Genomic DNA, 21,110 nt, shown 5'->3' on the forward strand with positions numbered 1-21,110 from the left:
GACGCTAGTCAGTCCTCCTCATGGGACCCGAATGGCGCAGGTTGCCATGGAGACGGGTGGCTTGTGGCTGCCGCGTGGCGATGAAAAGAAAAGGAGGGGTCACAAGTGAGTGAAAGTAACAAGTCAGATAAAAGTCAGAGGAGCGGAGTGGGGTGGGCAGTGAATTTCCCTTTTTGATGTACAGTTAATACAAAAAAAAAAAAAAACACGTCGGTGTTAAAGAGGTGGCCAGTCACTTATTGGAGTGCTCTCACTGACAGAAAATGGTGTTGTAAAAGCAGACATAATCATGATGAGTGGCCCACTATTTAATTAGCAGAGATGAAACACTAAGGGGAGAGTAGAGGAGAAAGGGGAAATACCCCCCCCCCCCCCCCCCCCCCCCCCCCCCCTACTTGTTGGCTGGTAGGTAGGAGTAACCCAGTAAATGCGGGCCCATCAGAGAGCCAGAGATACATGTAAATGAAATAGCCCCATTAATTAGTAATTAACATCAAGTTAATGACATTTCACTGTGTCGCCATCTCATCCTATGTCCTTCCTCTGTGGTGGAGGGCCTGTCTCTCGGGCCCCTGATCTGAATGCTAATTAGTGGAAAGCTAAACTGCTATATAGGGCTGCCTAATAATATAGAGGCCCAGTTTAAGACTGGTCATTGTTAGGGAGGATTAATCACTTTGTGGTAATAGATCAGGAGGCTTTATAAGTCTTCTGCTCCTTAGAGGGCTGTGATACTGAAGGCCGTTGACAGGCTTTATGTGCTAATTGCATTGCGCCTGTTAGCCTAACGTTTTGTCATCCCTCATGATTTCGAACTACTTTTAACCATTCTCCCACTTTTCCAAATGCATCCAAGAAATATTTCCATCTTAGTGAGCATGAAATTGTTTTCTGTGTTACATCTTGTTATTTCAGTGTCTTGCATAGTTTGATTGAGTTTGAACACACCGCCAGACACAGTCTTTTGGTTTCAGGTCCCCTCCTGAGCCTAAATCAGCTCTGTGACAGAGGTAATTTTACATGATTTGACTGCAGCCTGGCGCATTATCTCTGTGAAGCTGGATGAAACATGAAGTTAACGCTCTGTAAGCAGTGGTGTTCCCGGAATGGACAAGAATGTCAGCTCCAAAATTAAGGAAATGTAATCACTCACTGATGTGCAGGATTATGTTCTACAGTGCTAAACTACACTTTCAGCTTTCTCTGTCTCTTTAATGATTTCCTCTCCTTTCTGTAGCTCCCAACACCCCTCTCCATCCCTCCTTTCTTTCTTTTCCTTTCTGTGCAAACTCTGATAGATAATTGACCCTTTAAAGAGATCCCCTGATGCCCAAGCTGATCCACCATTAGCACACCATCTCACACACACATGCACACAACCAAATATGTTGATTTCTGTCAATTAAAACCCCATCAGCTGTTTGCCTCCTGCTAGACATATGGCCCGTGTTAAATCTAAAGAGCAAATGGAGCCTCCATTGAGAGGGGCATCATTTTAATGGAACCCTGAGGGACAAGACCTACACCTGCGCGATAATAACATTAAACCATGCTCAGCCCACTGGCCAGATGAGGACAGTGTTGGTTTGTGTGTGCTCTGTGTGCTCTGTATATGTGTGTGCGGATATATGTGCACTGCATTTATTGCTCTAGTGTATCTCATTTCAGCCTCAGCTGCAATTGTTCGGTTCCTAGAACCCACAGGTATGTTTGGTTTGAATCCTTTACAGTGATATGTTTTCTGTTTTCCGAGCCACAAGAGCAGAAAAGAGGCTCAGGCTGTTTTCAGCCTCTAATATTTATTATATAACCCTGAGAAGCAAAGACACAAATGCACTCCATCACTGCAAACCAGCTCTCCCCTGCAGTCAGAGTGAGAGTACAGATTTTTCTTCTTTTGCCAAATGAATGGTTATGGAGTTCACAGGTCCTTAGTCAGAAACAGAGACAAATATCTGAACAAATGTTTAGAAATATAATTTTAGAAAACAATATGGTGCTATGCCTTTGGCAGGGAGTGTCAGATGCTTGGTTTTAAGGCAAGAACAGAACAATGAAACACTAATGGGGTAAATATAGCACATCTTTTCAGTTCACCCATAACAATTTGAAGTATTTTTTATTAAAAATGAATGTCTCTGCATTACCTTTAATGAGAATGACTCTACTCCTCTGAATATTTTTAATAGGCCTTCAACTAACAGCTATTTCTGTTATCTGTCAGTGTTCCCATTATTTTTTTTTGATACATTGTTTGCCAGTAAAATCAGTTTTGGACATTTTGTAAGAAAGAAAGTCTGTTTACTAATGTAAGTCATGGAAAACTTATATCATGCACCAAAACTGAGAGGCTGGTATCACAAAATGTTTGCCATTATTGCTCATAAAATTGTCAATTAATTCAAAATATCAAACAGTTTTAAATGACTATCTTATATTTTATTGACTAATGATTTCAGGTCATTTTAGCAGATTACATGAATGGCAGAAATAAGCAAAACTGAATGAAAACATACCGTGCATCTCTTGCTATATGATCGTGAATAAAATGAATACTTGACTGTTCTAGGTGAATAAATTAAAAGCTGAGATTGGGGCAGTAAATTTAGTCTTTTATTATTGGTCCAGGCAGCTGGCACCGTTGGGCATTGTTGATACTGAGCCTAAAGTTGCCCTCAATGCATCCATAGGCGCAGCAGTGTGTGAGCATTAATATTAAACAAGGTGCTGTATGAATGTATGTGATTGGGTGACTGAGGCTTGCAGATCCTTTACTGAATGAAAGTAGCAATACCATGCTGAGATTACTCCAACACAAGTAAAAGTCCTGCATTTACAAGTATTTAATGTATTGCTAGCATAAAAAGTAAAAGTACTTATTCTTCAGTAAAGTGTCACATACTGTCAGATACAGTATGTGACATTATTGTTGCATATTACTGCTAGAGATGTTTAAGATTGAGCAGATTTAAATACTGCTGGATAGTTTAATCTACAGTAGTGTGTCATATTCTACAAAGTCACATATGTCTGTTCCGTTCCTGTCATTGCCATTGTTTCAAATTAAATTTTCCACGAGCCCTAAAAGCAGCCCTGTATTCATATTAGTGACAGTGCAAGCATTTTTTTCTTAATAGCTAATAAACTCCCAGTTCATACTTAATCTCATCATTTATCAGAAAAAAGGTCACATTTAAAATTGCCATATTTGGAGACAAGTGGCTTTCAATAGACACGAGAGGTATAAAAATTGTAATCCCAAAATTTACTTGTAACTAAATCTGCCATAGTAGATTCAAAAGCACAATATTTCTCAGAGTAATAAAGCATAAAGTTGCACAACCTGGAAAGGTTAAGTACAAGTACCTAGAATTTCTATGTGAGTATAGCACTTGAATAAACATACTTACATTTCATCAGTGCCAGAGTCCAAGGTAACATCTTCAAACTGACTATTATGCCTCAGCAAAAGTCAAAAACCTAAAGACATTTGATTTGCATTGACACTCATCAGAGAAAAGTCGTAAATCCTCAGACTGAACAATCTTGCTTCAAGGGATTTTTTGATTAATGTTCTGTCAGCAGGTAATCAATTAAGCAGATGATCACTGCAGTCCAATTCCTTATTTTTCAAATAAGCCATACCAATGCAGCGACGCTTCGTTACAAACTGCTTTGCAAAGTCTATGTGGACAACAAGGTTAGAAAATAGAGAGCCTGAAATTATAAAATATTGTTATATAGTTCTGTTTTGTTTGTTATGTTCCCAATAATCTGCTGCATTCTGTTTGTGCATGCACACCAAGAGGTTAAATAAATCACCCCTGCCGCCCTCTCGCCCACCCCCCCTCAGTACCCCTCCACTCATCTGTTCCAGCTCTCCCCAGCTTCACACCGCTCACATCTCCAGCACCACCAGATCTCCCCTTTTTTCCTGCTTGCTCTTTACTAAAGTTTGGCTGTCAATCAGCAGTGGCCTCAGGCAACAGGCACTGATGAAAAGACCCCTGAGACAAGGAGACCCAAATTAGATTTCAATAAGGATGTTGAATATTCATATCAGGGAAACATCTAAAGGTAAACGCTTTTTGATCTCCTCGCACAAATATCACTTGTGTGCATTCCCAGGTCCTGGCGCTCTGGTTCTACAGTGTTTTCTCTCCCAGCCTGGTCCGGCCCCGGCCCCGGCCTCAGCTCTGTCTCACTCCTCAGGGGATGTGGCAGAATAATGATGATGGAGCTACAAAGGAGAAAAAGAGCTATAATGAATGTTTATACTAAAGGGACCCAATAGAAAGGGCATCCGTACTAAGTATTCAGTAATTAGTATTTAGCAGAAGTTGATCGCTGAGTGCACACATTCAAACACACAGAGACGCACACACACATATCCGGGGCAGAATCACTGAGGCATAATCATTTACTATGTAAACTTTAGACAGGGGAACCTCCCTTGACAGCAGCAGTCAAAACACAGTTTCATTTCTCCTGTCAACATGTTTACTTTATTTTTATAATTGACTCACTTTGGGTTCTTTCTCTGCAAAATGTCAACAGAAGTCACAATGGGGTTGTTTATTTTCCTGAACATACCTGTGTTCTGTTGCTCATCTGCTCTGTACAGAATGATAATTATCACCTTAACTCACTGAACACATTCCTTACCTTGATGTGCATTTTGCTTGTAAGCTGTACTTGTTATGAGAACTAAACAAAAGGGCCAACATCGCTAATACCCCGAAGAAATTGCCATCACTTCCATCTTCCCGGAGATGGAAATGTGTGATGGGGGGTGGGGGGGGGGGGGGGGGGGTGGGCAGCCTTAGGCGCTTTCATCCACAGAGTCCACTCCGATCGGGAACACACTCATAAAACGAGTCCTGAGATGAGACCAAAGGATGGGAGCACCATCTCTTTTTGACGTAGGAAGAGACAACCCAGCTAATAGTCCACGTCAATCTCTATCATCAATAAGGCATCAAGAGTGAGCAAGATAGTTGCAAACGAGCTGTGGTTCGTAATGCGGGAAGACAAGCAACTCTATCTTTCAGTAAATCCATTCTTGTCTTACATTATACTTTTCTCTTGTTATTTCTCTCACTCTGTGTTCCTCTCAACCTCCCCCGCCCCTTCCTTACAACATGATGGTCAGTCCATTGCCAGGCAATCTGTGATGTTGTTCACACCTTCATCGAGCCAAAAAGAAAAAAAAAAAAAAAAATCTTTGACAAGATATGATGACTTGCCCAGGTGGTGCGTTTCGCTGGTCTCTTGGTCTTATGGGTGAGGGCAGCCAACCAAGGTATGTGCATGTGTGTGTGTGTGTATGTGTTTGCCTCTACAGTATATGATGGTGTGTTTACCCCAGGCCCTATGCTGTGGTGCTGTGATGCTGAGTGTCACCCTGCTCCGGCCTGAGCCCTGCAGCCAGAGAAACCAGCTGTGAAACTGACAGGTTTGTCTCCTGCACTCACCTACACTCTTTCTTCCCCCCTGAACACACACATACTGATCCATACACATGCAACCACATACACATAATGAGGCACACACAAACGCGCACACACTTTCATGGCCTGAGGTTTAAGTACACATGCACACACAAGCCCCCCCACATCCACACATATCCACAGACCATCACACAAGCTGCAGGCAGTCTCTCTCATGCCAGCTACAAACACAGTGCAAAAGGAATATGCTTACAGAGCTCCAATTTAGAGTGGCTGCTCACTGAACACATTTTTACAATTTAATAAAAAAATCTGCAAACAAAGATATTAAAATCCAAGCGATATATGCGCTGAAAAAGCTTTTCAATCAGTATTTCTAATCGCGGAAGCTCTGTATTATTCCACACTTTCATCCATGTAGTCTTATTAAGCTTTAAATAAGAAAATGCAAGGATTTAATGTCATTAGTAGCAAGGTAAACTGGATGCTAGCCTCTTTCATGCAGTTGTTTAATCAAGAGAAAAAAATGGAAAATTTTATCACACATATTTTATATGCACTCAGTAATTTATAACACATAGTTTTTGATTGCATGCATTAGGTTTACATTCATATCGGATGCAAATAAATCAGAAAACATTTAAAACACACAATGTCTCTTCATTGCACATTTACCTGTATTTTTTTTAACCTTTCCAAGCAAAATAATAAACTGATGCCTTTTCCACAACTGTTGTCACTCACCGAGTTTGGTTAATTTAATTAAAAATTGAGCCCAATAAACTGAATCGGTGAATCTGGCAGTAGGTATGTAGCACATGCACGTTCGTATGTATCATGTAGGTCAATGAGGACATGCAGGATTGTTCTAAGTGCCTGAACTTGTGGCCCATCCAGGAAAAGCTCATGAGTTACCCTCAGGAGATGCTGCCTTCTATGGAACCTTCCCCCAACACCTAATGCACACCTAGCTAGCACATAAACCCTCACGCACACACACGTGGACTTTGACACACAGTAGTGAAGGATGCCATGTGTATCCAGGTGTCTGGCTGTGCTGTAGCGCCCTTCAGATGTCACAACGACAGAAATCAGTGTTCTGACCAGAAAGTCTGCAGGCAGCATGCGTGTGTTACCTTGCCACATTTGTGTACATGAGCACGCGTGTGTGTGTTGGTGCATCTGTGCACGCATTTGCATGTGTGTACTTCTGGTTGCCTGTTCCTAGAGGGTGGGGGTGAGAAAAACAAGTGAGAAAAACAGCAAAACAAGTTAAGAGACAATGAAGAAAGCAACACTGGCACCTGTTTCCCCTGGTGTTGAGGGCTAAGAAACCACCGCAGAAACTACAATGACTGGTCCTTTGATGTACTCTGACTCTAATAACACCACTGATGATTTTATTTCTGGGCATTTTAGTTCAATAGCATGCACTATATCACCTTTTCCTCCCCTTCTAACCCAGCATAAACATGTTCTCTCTCTAGCACACATGCACACTTTTGTTGGGTTCAGTTATGTGGCCAGATGTCCAAGTTGACACAGCGCTTAAGGCGTTTGACTGGATGAAACAGTGCATTGGCTGCGGGTAAAGAGGGATTAAAACAAGGCCTGAGGCACTTGTGTTATATTGAAAACATCCTGGGCTGCTTTGTATGGAGATTTGCATACATTGGGGTCTGTGCAGCGATGGCCCATCTGCTGAAGTGCATTGTCCCCAAACAACAAAGTGTGTTTAAATATTTCACATCTCCATCTACTGGGACAGAGGTACACTGAAATGAGTGGAGAGTAAGTGAGAGAAATAGAGGGAGACTGAGGGGGGAAAAAACAAAAAACAAAAAAAAAAGGAATGAGTAGATTGGCACAGCTTCGAATTTGAACTGCTCCCAAATGTGCCTCAGTCAGAGCCACAGTAAATAACACTATTGCCGGCCAGAATCTGGGGAAATGAGGAGAATCTAAATATAATATTTTGTAAATCTGATGTCTACTGGAAAATTGCTCTGAATACAGAAATTAAGATGTGAAATGTATGCTTTGGCAATCATATCGCACTATGATTGCCCTCAGAATATTCGGTTATAGATAAAACATTTCCACACATGCAATTTAACAAACGTTTAACCGGATATTAATAAATTAGTTGTATAATGTATGCAGTGTTATTAACTATGAAAGACACTGCCGATGTTGGTAGAATAAAACTGGCAAAAATCCACAGCAGACAGTTTGGCCCAGTAGTAAGTTATCATCTCTCTGGCCCAAAACCTCTTTATTGTATTAATGTCATAACTCTGGATTTCTGTGACATTTAATGGCACTGTAAAATTAGATAATTACTGTAATATATCTGTGTACTCATGCCCGTTTCTGAGGTCAGAAACATAAAAATTAATGAGGAACAAGTGGGAGAAAGGGGATAGCGAAGAGAGATTAAATGTGAGAGTGAGTGCGTGTGAGAGTTTAAAAGATGGCAAAAGTTAGTTTTATTAATGCAAAGCGAAGACAGTCTTTAGTCACTTTGACATCCAATGTTTATGCATCTTATCTTGATACCCCTGCATTTTTATTTTCTCTCCTCTCCCCGTGTGTCTTTCAATTCAACCAAAACATACATCAAATGAAAAACATGCTCAGGGCAGTGGATGGTGGATGGAACAGTAAGGTGATTTAACGACGGGACGGTTTGTGTGTAGGCTGGACAGCCTGGTGCAGCCTCCGTCTTCACAACCAGCACACACAAATCAATGCACACATTTACACATTTACACACACACAAACACACACACAGATAGACACACACACACACACACACACTGACACCAAATATCTGAAAAAAAAAGAAAAAAAAAACAGCCAAGATGGACGTGAGGAACATGTTGCTTGCACGGGGGAGGATTTTGGAAAGAGGAGCGTGGTCAATCTGTTTGTTTCTCTGCCACATCCAAGAAGAGTGATAATTTCATTTTCTTTCATTATTTTCTCTCTTTTATTTTACTCCTAATGTCAGATTTTGAAAGCTGCTGAGGTTTATGTTCAAGAAAGGAGCAGATCAGACAATGGTTTTTATTTATTTTTGAAAGGAAATAGTGGACATCATGGCAGAAAAACAGACATAGCCTCTGGTATTACCTGATCCTTGCACCTCTTCCTTGTCTTGCTGTATCTCCCTCTATCTAATTATATCTCATAAGCCAGTTCATTTATGCAAACTATTTAGCTGTAGAAGGTCACGGTTGGGGGATCTGTGAAAAAGTTTAATAGACACACATTAACCCTCATTTAATCAGGATTACCGAGAACAACCAAGCATTATTTAACACACATCACAGAGCATGGCAGCAGTAGGAAAATATGGGACACACATACACATACACACACACACACAAACACAAATCCAGCACAATCAATCTAATGGTGTGCATTAGTTAACTGCCAAATGTTGGGCTTTTTATGGCAGGATCACCCATCCCTTGAAAAGATAAATACGGTGCACAGATCCCAGTAATTACAGCAATCCCCTTACAGCACACAGAGACTGTCCTCACTGACTAGCCGCTCTGGAGTACTGTCGCCCTGTAGATTAAGTCATTTAGGACAGTTTTAGGGCAGCCGACTGACTGACAGAAGAGGAGCTGGATCGAGAGGAGACAAAAAGAAGGAAGACGAGTGGTGTTAACGTATTTTGTGGTGTGTTGTAGCGGTATTTGAAGAGGGGGGATGGGTTGTATTTGCAAGAAATAGAGGCAGAGCAGACAAAAAGAATTGCAGCAGATAATCAAATGTATTTTGACAGACCTGCGTTACACAGGTGGGCACTTCCACTGCTTTTTTTCATAATAAAATTCCAACTGAAGATTGAATATAAAAGATCTACAGTTAAAGCAGGCATTACCAAGGGTTCATGGCCTTTGTGCCTTACATCAAATGAATGTGTAATAAAGCAATCCAACCAAAAAAGCAAACATTTAAGGTCACCACTGCATTTTATGTTGCAAAGGGGAGTTTTTTTTTTTTATGCGCACAGAAAACTTAAGTGCAATGTAAAACACTTCAACATGATTATTATACAAGCAATAGCACAAACCGTCAACACAAACTCTGTTTTGTGATTCTAGTGATTAATAAAAGTTGCCCAAAAAATGCCTACAGTTTTTAGAAAGATGCTAAAATAAAGGTTACATTAGTGATGTGCGCTGTGTATCCTTAAGCTCCAACAAGATGCTACATGCGTTTACTTCCTAATAAAACCTACAAAGGATATTTTATGAATACCTTAAACCAAGCTTTGTTCACATTCCCATTTGATAGGTTGAAGTGCAATTTTTGTTACTGTCAAAAATATCAGCAGGATAGCTGAAATAAGGGGCGGTATTTTGCGTCATTCATATGCTTGCTTGTATGCACTGTACAAGCAATAACAGGGATCCCCTCCATATAACATTACTCCATAGCAATCTTGGTAGTCAAAATCTCCACAGGGCACCTTTAAACTTCGTGTTGTTGTACCAACTGCTTGTGTGGAGTCAGAGCTGAGTCATCTGTCTTTATACCTGCTTTTCCAGAGGAGCCCGCTGTGATGAAACACCCCTTTCTGGCATGGATCACAAAACAGAGTCCTCAAGAAAGATACCTTGACTGTGTCTGTGCATGTGGGTCTGTATAAGTGTGTGCAAAGGGCAGCGATGGGTGCGGTTTAGCAAAGGGAACTGAGTAAAGCCTTCAAGCCTTCAGGCCTTTTGGGGCGATTGATGTCCAGCGGGTGGCTTAGGAACACTTACTCACTGTGCTCTCTGACTGCAGCTACAACTCTCATTAGTTTAAGTGTGTGAGAGTTCTCTGTCTCTGCACCCTTTAGAGTGCACAGAGCAGCAGAGGGCCAAAATCTCCTCAGATGGCTTTCTCTACAGGGGGACGAATGCAAAGAGGCAAATGTGCATGTCTATAAGCTACAATACATTTGCATGCAAATAATAGAATCCCTGCCTCTCTCCTCCCTTTTTTCCTTTGCAGCCATGCATGCACTGTACATAACCGTTAGCATGCAGATTAACAGCAGAGCCTAATCACGTCTGAAATATCAGCGGTAAACATTTGTATGGACAGATGTGGATTAATGTTCATCTTTTCTTCAAGCCACAGATTAAACCTGATTTACTGCCTAACAGGTTTTAGTTTTGTTCTATTTAATTTCAGAGAGATGGAAATGAAGAGAGGATGTAAATGAGGCAGAAAGAGAAACAAAGGAAGGAAGCAGAGTGATTGTGTGATTGTGTCTCCTACTTGTGGGGAAGTTGCCAGAAGAAGCCAGACAGTGAAAGTGGAAAGAACAAAGAAAAAAAAAATAGATGGATTGGATGGAAAGGGAGGCAGAGGGAATCGTCAGATGCTCCTCATTCCTGTTGTGGGTTGCTGAAGTGAAGGAGAAGAAATTTGAGTCACAGAGACGGAATCAGAAATGTCAACAGATTGAGTCAGAGCAGAACTGGGACCGTCTGGAAGGAGAGAGTATCAACACTGACGGAGGGGCATGCAAGATTTTGGGACCATCACTGAGCTAATGGCAAAATTATTGGACATTATGTGTGTATGTGTGTGTGGATGTGTGTGTGTGGATGTGGATGTGTGTGTACGTGTTGCATGGGGGCGGATGTGGGATTGGCTTAGTCTGCTGTCTATAATGAATGGTTAATGTTAGTCGGGGAAAAAATGAATACGGTCACCATCTGCTCGATCTAAGTCTGCGTTCTGTGCATGTGTGCGCGTACATTTGTGTGTATGACAATCATGCAGACACACACACACAATGTGCTCTTGGAGAGGGATTTGGAAATATGGGATGGAGGAAAAAGGAGGGAGGAAGAAAGAGAGGATGAAGCAGCTAACAGATATGAACAACAAAAACCTGTGCTAACATGAAGAAAGATACAGTGAAAGTGATATAAGAAGAGAGTCAGGAAAAATGTTCATGTAGGCAGCATCGAATGTGTTTAGATGCAGCAGAGACACAAATACAGGTAAGCAGAAATAGGGCACAAGTTATAAATTCTGTCAGGTTTCCTGAGCATATCCAGCCTGTGGCTGCAAACAAACATGCAAACACACACACACATGCAAAAGAAAAAAAAAAAAAAATCACAACAAACAAAAAGCAAAAAAAAAAAAAAGAGGTTTAAAAAAATTACCAACACTGTCAGGATTAAAAACAACTTACATGATTACTGGTATAAAAAGGGTTTGTGGAACATTTACTTGAATAAAAAAAAGTAAAAGTGCATAAAATTATACTTAAGTAGTAGTAAAAATCGACTTATGCAAGTTTTAAAGTAAATTAAGTATTTGTGCATAATAGCCCTTGTTATATAATCTTTCAGAAGAATTTTGATGGCTGATGAGCCAAATCTGAAAGTGGTTTATGGCTGTGGGCTGCCCGAACCACAACTATCTCTTAAAAATTTAGGCTACTGAACTGATTTAATGTTTTTCTGATTTGAATCCGCATAGCAAGCTGTTGTATAATATTTAATATTGAAATGTAAGGTAGCAAATAATGAAAATACTCAAGCAACAAAAAACAAAACAAAAAGGTTCTTTGTATGATGCCACTAGTGCAGGCAGCAGGCTTCTTAATGTATGTTATCTAAGTAATTTAAAATGACTAGAAGGACTGTGGACTTAATCTGTGCTGTTTACAATGTCTGGGTAATAGGTAATGACTGAATACACATAAAGTAACTAAGAAAATGAATAGTTTTAAATGGTTGAAAGCTAAGAGAAAATATTACACAATATAGATAAATATCATGGCTAAATTTAGGACCTTTGTGCAGCTATCTATTACCAGACTACAATTTGAATACAGTATTTAAAGCTTTAGGGAGATTACAAGTGTTGAGGACACCGGAACAGAATCATCCCCGGCTGTGCTCAAGCACACACACACACACACTCTCTCGCCCACTCATACACCAACACAGAACAAATGCAAGACTTAATTTATTTATTTATTTTTTTGGTCTGTGAACACATTACATTTGTGTCCAAAGTTTAAATCATAGAAGCCTTGCACTTTTTGTGCATCATGACCATGCTCATGGGGAGCCTTAACGGAAAAAAAACTGCAGCACAGATAAAACATTTGTGATACATTTCTAAACACTGGGTTGATAAGTAAATACAGCCTACATCAATAATCCTCATGTCACTGTGCACTCTGTATTATGCAGTTACACACACACACACACACACACACACACACACACACACACACACACACACACACACACACACACACACACACACACACACACACACACACACACTGCCAGGTTGTGATTAAATTCTCTGTGGCCTATGATCCGCCTCTAAATCTTTGCAATTTTCATTTTATGCAGCTTTAATATGGATCATAGTTGCTCTCAGAGTGCCCCATCTCCTAATCTGGAGCAATCTGAGCTGAGCCTGACTGGGCCAACAGCTGACGCTAAGCCAACCAGTCACACTCAACCAGCCAGCAAGTCAGCTACAAAGCCGCTGTGGAACTATAGGCCTAAAAACAATGTGAGACAGAAGAAGGTGGAGACATTTTAAAGGAAGTTGAAATATAGTTTTTCACACACATGGACTATATTAAAAATGGTGTGTGTGCAAGAAAGAATAGAGAAGTGCAAAATAAAGAAAAAAAACCCACAAAATTAAAGCATATGCTCAAAATGAAGATTTCATGAAGCAAATCAGGATTCTATCCAAGTTTTAAGATGCTATGATAAACAGTGTAGATGTATATAGACATATTGTAAATCCTGATCAGGTTATAATGAGATGGGCCTGTCTGAGTGTTTGTGAGGGGGATGACAGGAGGTGAAGGGAGGGGCTGAATGGTGATGTTTGTCGAGGTCATGCTGTCGCAATATATTTGGGTGGGGCAATGTCTTTGCATTGGGTCATGTCATATTCTCTCACACACGCATTATATTTTCACATGATATACAGCACAAGCTCAAGCAACTGATTGTACACTGTTAAAAAAAATGTATAATAATATTGTAATGGTTAGATCCAGGAAATCCAAACACACTAGATGTTCTCTCTTACAATAATTTTGTTTGAAAAGGATACATTTATGTTATTTCCTATATAGTGAAGTAGAAAAAATATGAATTTGCATACTGTATCTTGTTGCTCTCAATTTAGATTAAACTGTCATGTCAAAATATCAACACACTAACCAGTAGAAGTGTTGGATCAGGAGCAGGCACCCTGCTGGGACTCATGTAAATAATACTGCTGCTGATGGAGGAAACCCCACTAACTGAGCAAAGCTAATGCTCAGCTTAACTATCTCTCTGCCCCTCTGTCTCCCACACACATACAGTACAGTAGCACACTGCCTTATATTTTAAGCCTCTGACTTTGTAATACTGTAGAGAATTATTTTGTTGGTGTAGTTCAGTTTGCCTTTTTGTGATTACTATCCTCAGGTGATTACTTTTACTGATATTAATTAGGCGCACATGGTGAATATGTAAGGAGAGTGAACATCAGGAGGAGTGGGACACCCCCACCCCACCCCCCCCACCCCCCAATCTTAGCCTTTTTAATCCTCCCAGTGGCAGACGGGAACACCAGTTAGATATCAAGGAGCCCCTATGGATATTTTAAGAGCACTGGTTTTATATGAACATGCTGGTGGCACACTTGGCATTTATGTGAATCTGATAGGTATGAGTAGAAACTAAAACATATTTATTTTATCTATAATTTACTCCAGGTTTGAATTTAGCTTGCACTAGAAGCAGTTTAAAAAGAAAAACTGTGGACGTGAAAACCCAATTACCTCAAAAAAGCCCCTTTGTAACACAGTAACTGTTTGCATTTGTTTTAATCCTTTGCACATTGTTCATGACATAGTTTGTCCTCGTGGCATTTGCTTAACCATAATCTGCCCATTATGTATCTAGGGTTCCTCTAACTAATCCATCTTTGCTGTGTCAAATGTTAAAGATCCCCCAAACATTAAACATAAGCCAAACAGACATTCAGTCTCCTAAATTCCAACATTTACTCTTTAAAAAAATGTCTTAGTGTCAACATGAGTATTCAGTGGAAGAATCTGACTGAAAAGTATTGCTTGTGTCACCACAGCCTTTGCCATAAAACTACATTATTATCAAAAACAATTAAAAGTGAATGAAAGAGACCATGGTATATTATATTTACAGCGGTAGGGCAAATGTTGTGCGACTACTGTAAATATTCAGGTAAACACTACATGCACAGCTCAAAATAATTTCAACAAAAAATTATTTATTCCTATTTCCTATAATTCCGAGGTGTTTCAGGAAATGTATTTACATATTTATTTCTTCGTGTGAAATAAACGGGCTTGGTGTGTCAAACTTCATTGGGGCATCAAATTATTATTGCTAGTCTAATATTTAAAATTTTGACAACCTATATCATTATTAATCCCTTTTGGCTTATTTCTGTCACCCACCCTCTGATCCTACACAGTCAGGAGCACTATCCAATAGAAATGCACAACGTCACTGATTATTTAAGAACTGTATGAAAAATGTCTGAAACTTCCTACTGTAAACTATGCAGTGTCACACACTGTAGCATAGCAGCAGAATGATGATAATACGAACAAACTTGTCCCTGTCTGTGCTGAAATATTAAGACCACTTTCTGCCTGTCAGGAACTGGATAAGTGCAGGTTCACCTCAGTGAACATGATTAAATCACACACAATAACCTCCTTCCCCTTATCAAATCCTCTTAAGCAGGCTGCATTACATATCTGCCAAACAAAGAAAACTCAATCAGAACAATCAACCAAGCCAGGCCAAGCCTGTCCCACTAGCTTGTCTGATCCCATTGTCATGATTAAAATGAAAATGAAGCTGGGACATTACCAGAAATCCCATGTTCACCTTATGAGGAAGATCAGAAATGTGTGTGTGTGTGTGTGTGTGTGTGTGTGTGTGTGTGTGTGTGTGTGTGTGTGTGTGTGTGTGTGTGTGTGTGTGTGTGTGTGTGTGTGTGTGTAGTGTATGTACTCATATTACTGACATTATGGGGATGTACATCTGTATACAAAGTCACTGTGAGGACCTACCTCCCCCGTTTATGTCAAAAAGTCTTCACAATTTAAATTACGTAGACTCATGGTTTCATTAGGAATTTATTGTTATGGCCATGGCAAGTCTCAATGAAATGAATGTAAGTCAATGTACTGTCCTCTTAAGCGGTGGAAACAGGACTTTTTATGTGTCTGTGGCCGTGTGTGTGTGTGTGTGTGTGTGTGTGTGTGTGTGTGTGCGTGTGTGTGTGTGTGTGTGCATAAAATAGGAGGATAAATCTTATTTTCTAGCTTTTATCACAAAACACAGGTTTTATTGTCTCCAGTATTAATAGAAGAAAGATTATGGCTAGTGGGATTGGATTAGTAATATTGATTTTTTTCATCCTTTAGTAGTAATAAATTAATTTGTTCATGTGCAATTTGTTTTGGGCAAAACATGTTTTTAATGTGCAGCATGCAGCACAGAGTCACCTGTATGGACACATTCCAAATGTACAGCTGGATTTTGGATTATGCCTGTTATGAAATGGCAGCAAAATATGAAATAAACCACTGGCTATACAGACTTGGCTTGAATAATCTGTCCATTTATTTATTTATTAGATAAATCATACTGTGAAATACTCTGATCCATAAGTATTTGGACAATGATGCAGTTTTCAGTTTTTTGCCTTGTTATACTACCACAAACAATTTGAAATGCAGCAATCAAGATATGACTAGAATCATAGACGCCAAGCTTTTATTCAAGGGCTTTAACAAATGTATAAATAATTTAGGTATATAGTCCACTATCCTGTTTTTTCTTCCATATTTCATGAAAGAATTAAGGGGATAATTGATCTGGGGTTGATAGAAAGTGTTGAATTTTTGTTAGCTGTTTATAGGAACTGTCAACATGCAGTCCAAGGACCATGAAAGTGAAGGATGTCATCAGTAGTTGGAAAACACAAAAAAGACCTACCATGTAAATAGCATTAACCTCAGGAACTGGTGAAAAGAATTTACTGTCGAGTTCAGCAACACCAAATGGACTTTAAAACCTCAGAAGATGATGATGACTTGGTCCATCCTACCAAGTCTCTTGAGAAGGTAAGTCTATCATTGTCCACTGATAACACTCAAGGACAAATAAAACTTTGCTAGAAAACACTGAAAAATGAATACATTATTATTATTATTATTATTATTATTATAATAATAATAATAATAATAATAATAATAATAATAATAATAATAATAATAATAATAATAATAATAATAATAATAATAATAATAATAATAATAATAATAATAATAATAATAATAATAATAATAATAATAATAATAATAATAACAATAATAATAATAATAATTATTATTATTATTATTATTATTATTATTATTATTATTATAATGGCCTGTTCTGGAACAATATTTTTAGTTGGTACAAAGCATAAAACATCATCTGTCAAACATGGTGGAAGTAGTGATTCATGGGCATATGGAGCTCGTTTTCAATCTACTGAAGATAAAACTGAAAGAAAAAAGACCCCCAAACAAGTAAAGGCTTGGAATAGCATCACAAAGAGGGGAAACTCATTCTTCGGTCATGTCCATGTGTTCCATATTTCATTTCATGCAGTCATTGACTTTCCATACAAGAATATTCCTAATGTTTATAATTGTGTCAGTTTGTCCAGTTACTTGTGTAAATCAAGGGACAATTTAAAAATTCATAAACAGTTAATCCAACATTGTTAATAATTCCACAGATTTAAAGCTGCTCCTCTGCACTTCCATCCTAGCTTCACATCTTCAAATTCAGAATATAGTAAGTGTATAAAGTAGTGTTGATGACCCCCCAGCCCCTTACAAAAAACTTTAGGTATTTACATTAAGTATTTATATTAGTCCCAAAATCTATTGCCAGACTAAGTGCTTCACTCTAGTTTTAATTTATTCAGATTGCCAATGTTTTCCGTACAGTGACAAACATCTTTTAAATTCCAGCTAGACATCTCATCTTTAGCTACCACTCCAACAATAGCAATATTTTGCCAAAAACTTAAATAAAGACCAGATAGTTCTGTATGTATGAGATCTAAAAATAATGATCTGCAGTAATGCTGCTTATCCACAATTTGTAGCTAACAGACTGAATCATATAATACCTCTTAACGTGGAACATGCAAATCACCATTACGGGCTGCTGGCAAACTATGCAATTTTTGTGTGCTTGTGAGAGAGGAAGGGCTGCCCTCACCAGTGTGTGTGTGTGTGTGTGTGTGTGTGTGTGTGTGTGTGTGTGTGTGTGTGTGTGTGTGTCAGCAACTCCTGGGTGAGCTTACAGTAAGAGGCACACTTCACATTATTGTTGCTCCAGTTCACTTCCTGGGATAATCCTTAACACAACAGAGTGAACGGCAGGTGACCTGGACCAACGGTGATGCAGTATGGGGCTCCATTACCAAAGACACACACACACACGCACGCACACACACACACACACACACACACACACACACACACACACACACACACACACACACACACACACACACACAGAGTCATCCATTCATAAATAATATCAGTATGACCCACTCTTCACTCCTTCCTTCTGCTTTTTCTCCACTCTTTTAACATATTTCTCTGTCTTCAGCTCCCCTCCTCAACTCTTAGTGAAACATATTGTAGCCCTGCAGCCTGAGATGAAGGACTGTCATTCATCCACGGCCCCAAAGTCATCTCCTCCATTAACAGCACTGTCTAATTAAACCTATAAATGACAAACACATAGACACAAACACAGGCTGTGCTCTAATGGCCTCCTGTAGCAGGAGACTGATGGGCAGCTGTCTCTTGTCCATCCTCTGTGCAGATCAACCTTGAGACAGGAGACCTGAGGGATGACAATTGGACCTCTGAGATAATACCAGAAGGTTACCAGAGCATTGATAATGAATGATTTATATACAGGAGCTTGACAGTTAGATAAGTTGATTGATTCATTAGCTGAGAAGAATATTGTCTTTTAACAAGATGATGTTTTGAGTACTGCACTTATTAGGTCTCACATATTATTTCATCTCTTTCCAGATATTCACCATAGCAAAACAAAAACAACAGGGGATACTGGAGAAACAAACAAGATGTGTTTTTCTGGTGTTTGACTCAGAATCAAAAACAAATAGAGAACAATAGCAGTCTCCGGGGATCATATCTGGCATTATTATCCTCTTATTTGTATTGTATGAAAAAAAAAAAAAACAATGGGGAAGAGCCATGGCTTATCTAGAGCTCCTGTATTAACCACTCTAGGATTAGCATTAGTAGCCAGAAGCTAACTTGGTCATGTAGCTCAAGATGCTACATCAAGAGGGTGACAAAAATTAAAAGCCTTGAAAGACCCCGTTTCTTACTGAGAGAGAAAGAGAGAGGCTTTATTGCATAACACTTTTGCTAAAACCCAGCTCTCTGAGACTACAGCGTCTGTGTCTGTTTGTTTCTTCCTCTCTCATCCAATCACTAAAATCACCCTGTTTGTTTATTCTATTGTCCTAGAGAAATCTAAGCGTTGAAAAAAAAAATACTCTACAATCCATTTCCATATTAGTAATAAAATGTTCGAAAAATTTCAGAGGAATTATCCCTTCCACAAAACAGAATAAAACCCCTCTTATTCCCACTAATCCCTCAAAGACTGTGATATTACCTGATAGGATGTTGTACAGTGTGAATACTACCAACAAGGCATGCCAAAAAATAATGTAAGCAGTTCCCCATTCTGGATATTAAAGTGAGTATGTCTCCCTTCCAATTTATCTTCTCCCCAAAATGTAACGCCTGATTTTTTTTTTTCTGAAGTTCATCTTCTCTCTCCTTGCTTCTGAGTGGATCATAAACCCACTGTTTCTTTTTCTTTGTCATGCAGCTTAAAAAAAACAGAAGTCACTTACTATCTGTCCAGTAAAAGGGTTAATTAGGGAAAAGGGGACATCTTATAAAAATGCTTTTGGGTTCACTTTTCTCAGTCAGCTTTGAGCATTTTACACATTTGTGATTTTTCAGCAATGATTAGTGAAGTCATTCAATGATTGACAATGTCACTGTGTCAGTTAGGCCACGACTTTGGTCCATTTCAACAGCTTGTGATTGCTTTGATTGCTATGAAATTTTGAACAGACATTTGGCATTGGCATGGTCATTGCTTTGATGCTGGCATTAGTATTTAGTTACAAGATGTTAGCATGGCTTTAAGCTCATCTTGTTTAGTTTATCTTCTTCTCTTTTTCTAACATTGATAGTGAAGGACACATGAAGGCCTTGTTTTCCTCCTAAAGTAACTACCTCAGTGGTTCTCAATCTGTGGGGCAGGCCTCAGTGGTAGGACACAGAGCCACTGCATGCAGGGCATGGCTGCCCAGTGGAAAAATATAAATGAATTACTTTTGTTTAGGGGAAATAAACAAACAGCATTTTTTCCCAAATGCTATCAAATTGACTTTTATTATTTAATTAAAATGTATCTTGGATCAATTTTTATTGTTAATATTTGATTTAAAAAAAAATGTGGGTTGTGAGGCGTGAACCTTTCTCAGCTTCTAACGGGGGGGGGGGGGGGGGGGGGGGGGGGGGGGGGGCATGCCAAAACACTGAGAACCACTGTGTTAACTCATTCAGGTTCTTTCTGTATAAGCACATTTTCACACATTGCCCACACCAAAACAAATTTTAGACAGCAAATGAAACAAAATGAACATCATCAGCTGCTGAAATCTAGACTCACTGATGTACGCTTGTCTCAGTTTAACAGCCTCCTGGCACAGAACAAAGTCCTCAGACTGATTGTTTGTGGTTATTGGTCCTGGAGTGAAGAAAATCCCAGAGCTGTACGACACTCAAAGCCCCTCAAGTCCAGCTTTTTCCTGCTCTATACATATTGAACAGTGAAGTCAGGGGGCTAAGAAGATTAACACAATGGGATAAAGAGGCTGTAAGAGGTTTTGTGTATCCTCTGTGTTGCGGGTGGGTTAGAAGCACACAATGAAAGTTGTGACAGCACTCACAAGCCCTTAAACTGCTTGACCTTAATGTTTATGAGCTTTCAAAGAAAAAAAAGCTATGGGGAGAGGAGGAAAAAAACAAAACCACATAAAATGGCTAAATGCAGTGTTGCTAATTCTGTTTGGCAGCATTACACAAAGAAAGAATACAAAAACATTTTCAGCTTGAGAACAGCTGTCATCAAGATCACCTGAAGCAAAATTGTGATTGTCTTTTCACTTAAAATATAAAAAAAAAACCTTGCTGCACCTTCCTTGTTCAGCACAGGATTATTTTGCATGTGTGTGTGTGTGTGTGTGAGAGAGAGAGAATGTGTATATGCACAGTGAGAGTGACTGGAGCATTGAAATGACATGAAGAGTTATTTGGGTTGTAATGAAGCTGCTTAATGAAATCAGTGCCCTTGAAAGTTCTTCATCAATTCTAGCTCCCTTGCTCACTTGCTTGCACTCCACCATTTCAGCCTGTCAGCTAATCCACGTGCGCGACACAATATTAATTAAACACAGCGTTTCCTGAAGTAC

The 21,110-nt window shown here is 39.3% G+C and overlaps 1 long non-coding RNA gene across 1 annotated transcript in view; it reads right to left on the bottom strand.

Moving 5' to 3' along the window:
• Positions 1–3,874: 3,874 nt before the first annotated feature.
• Positions 3,875–21,110, bottom strand: part of LOC115782438 (uncharacterized) — a 29,368-nt gene continuing 12,132 nt past the window's right edge. The window contains exon 5 of the long non-coding RNA XR_004020149.1: positions 3,875–4,240. This is a non-coding gene — a long non-coding RNA (uncharacterized LOC115782438). The remainder of the gene's footprint in view (positions 4,241–21,110) is intronic.

This window comes from Archocentrus centrarchus, chromosome 7, assembly GCF_007364275.1.
Source record: "Archocentrus centrarchus isolate MPI-CPG fArcCen1 chromosome 7, fArcCen1, whole genome shotgun sequence".
In the NCBI taxonomy this organism is placed as follows: Eukaryota; Metazoa; Chordata; class Actinopteri; order Cichliformes; family Cichlidae; genus Archocentrus; species Archocentrus centrarchus.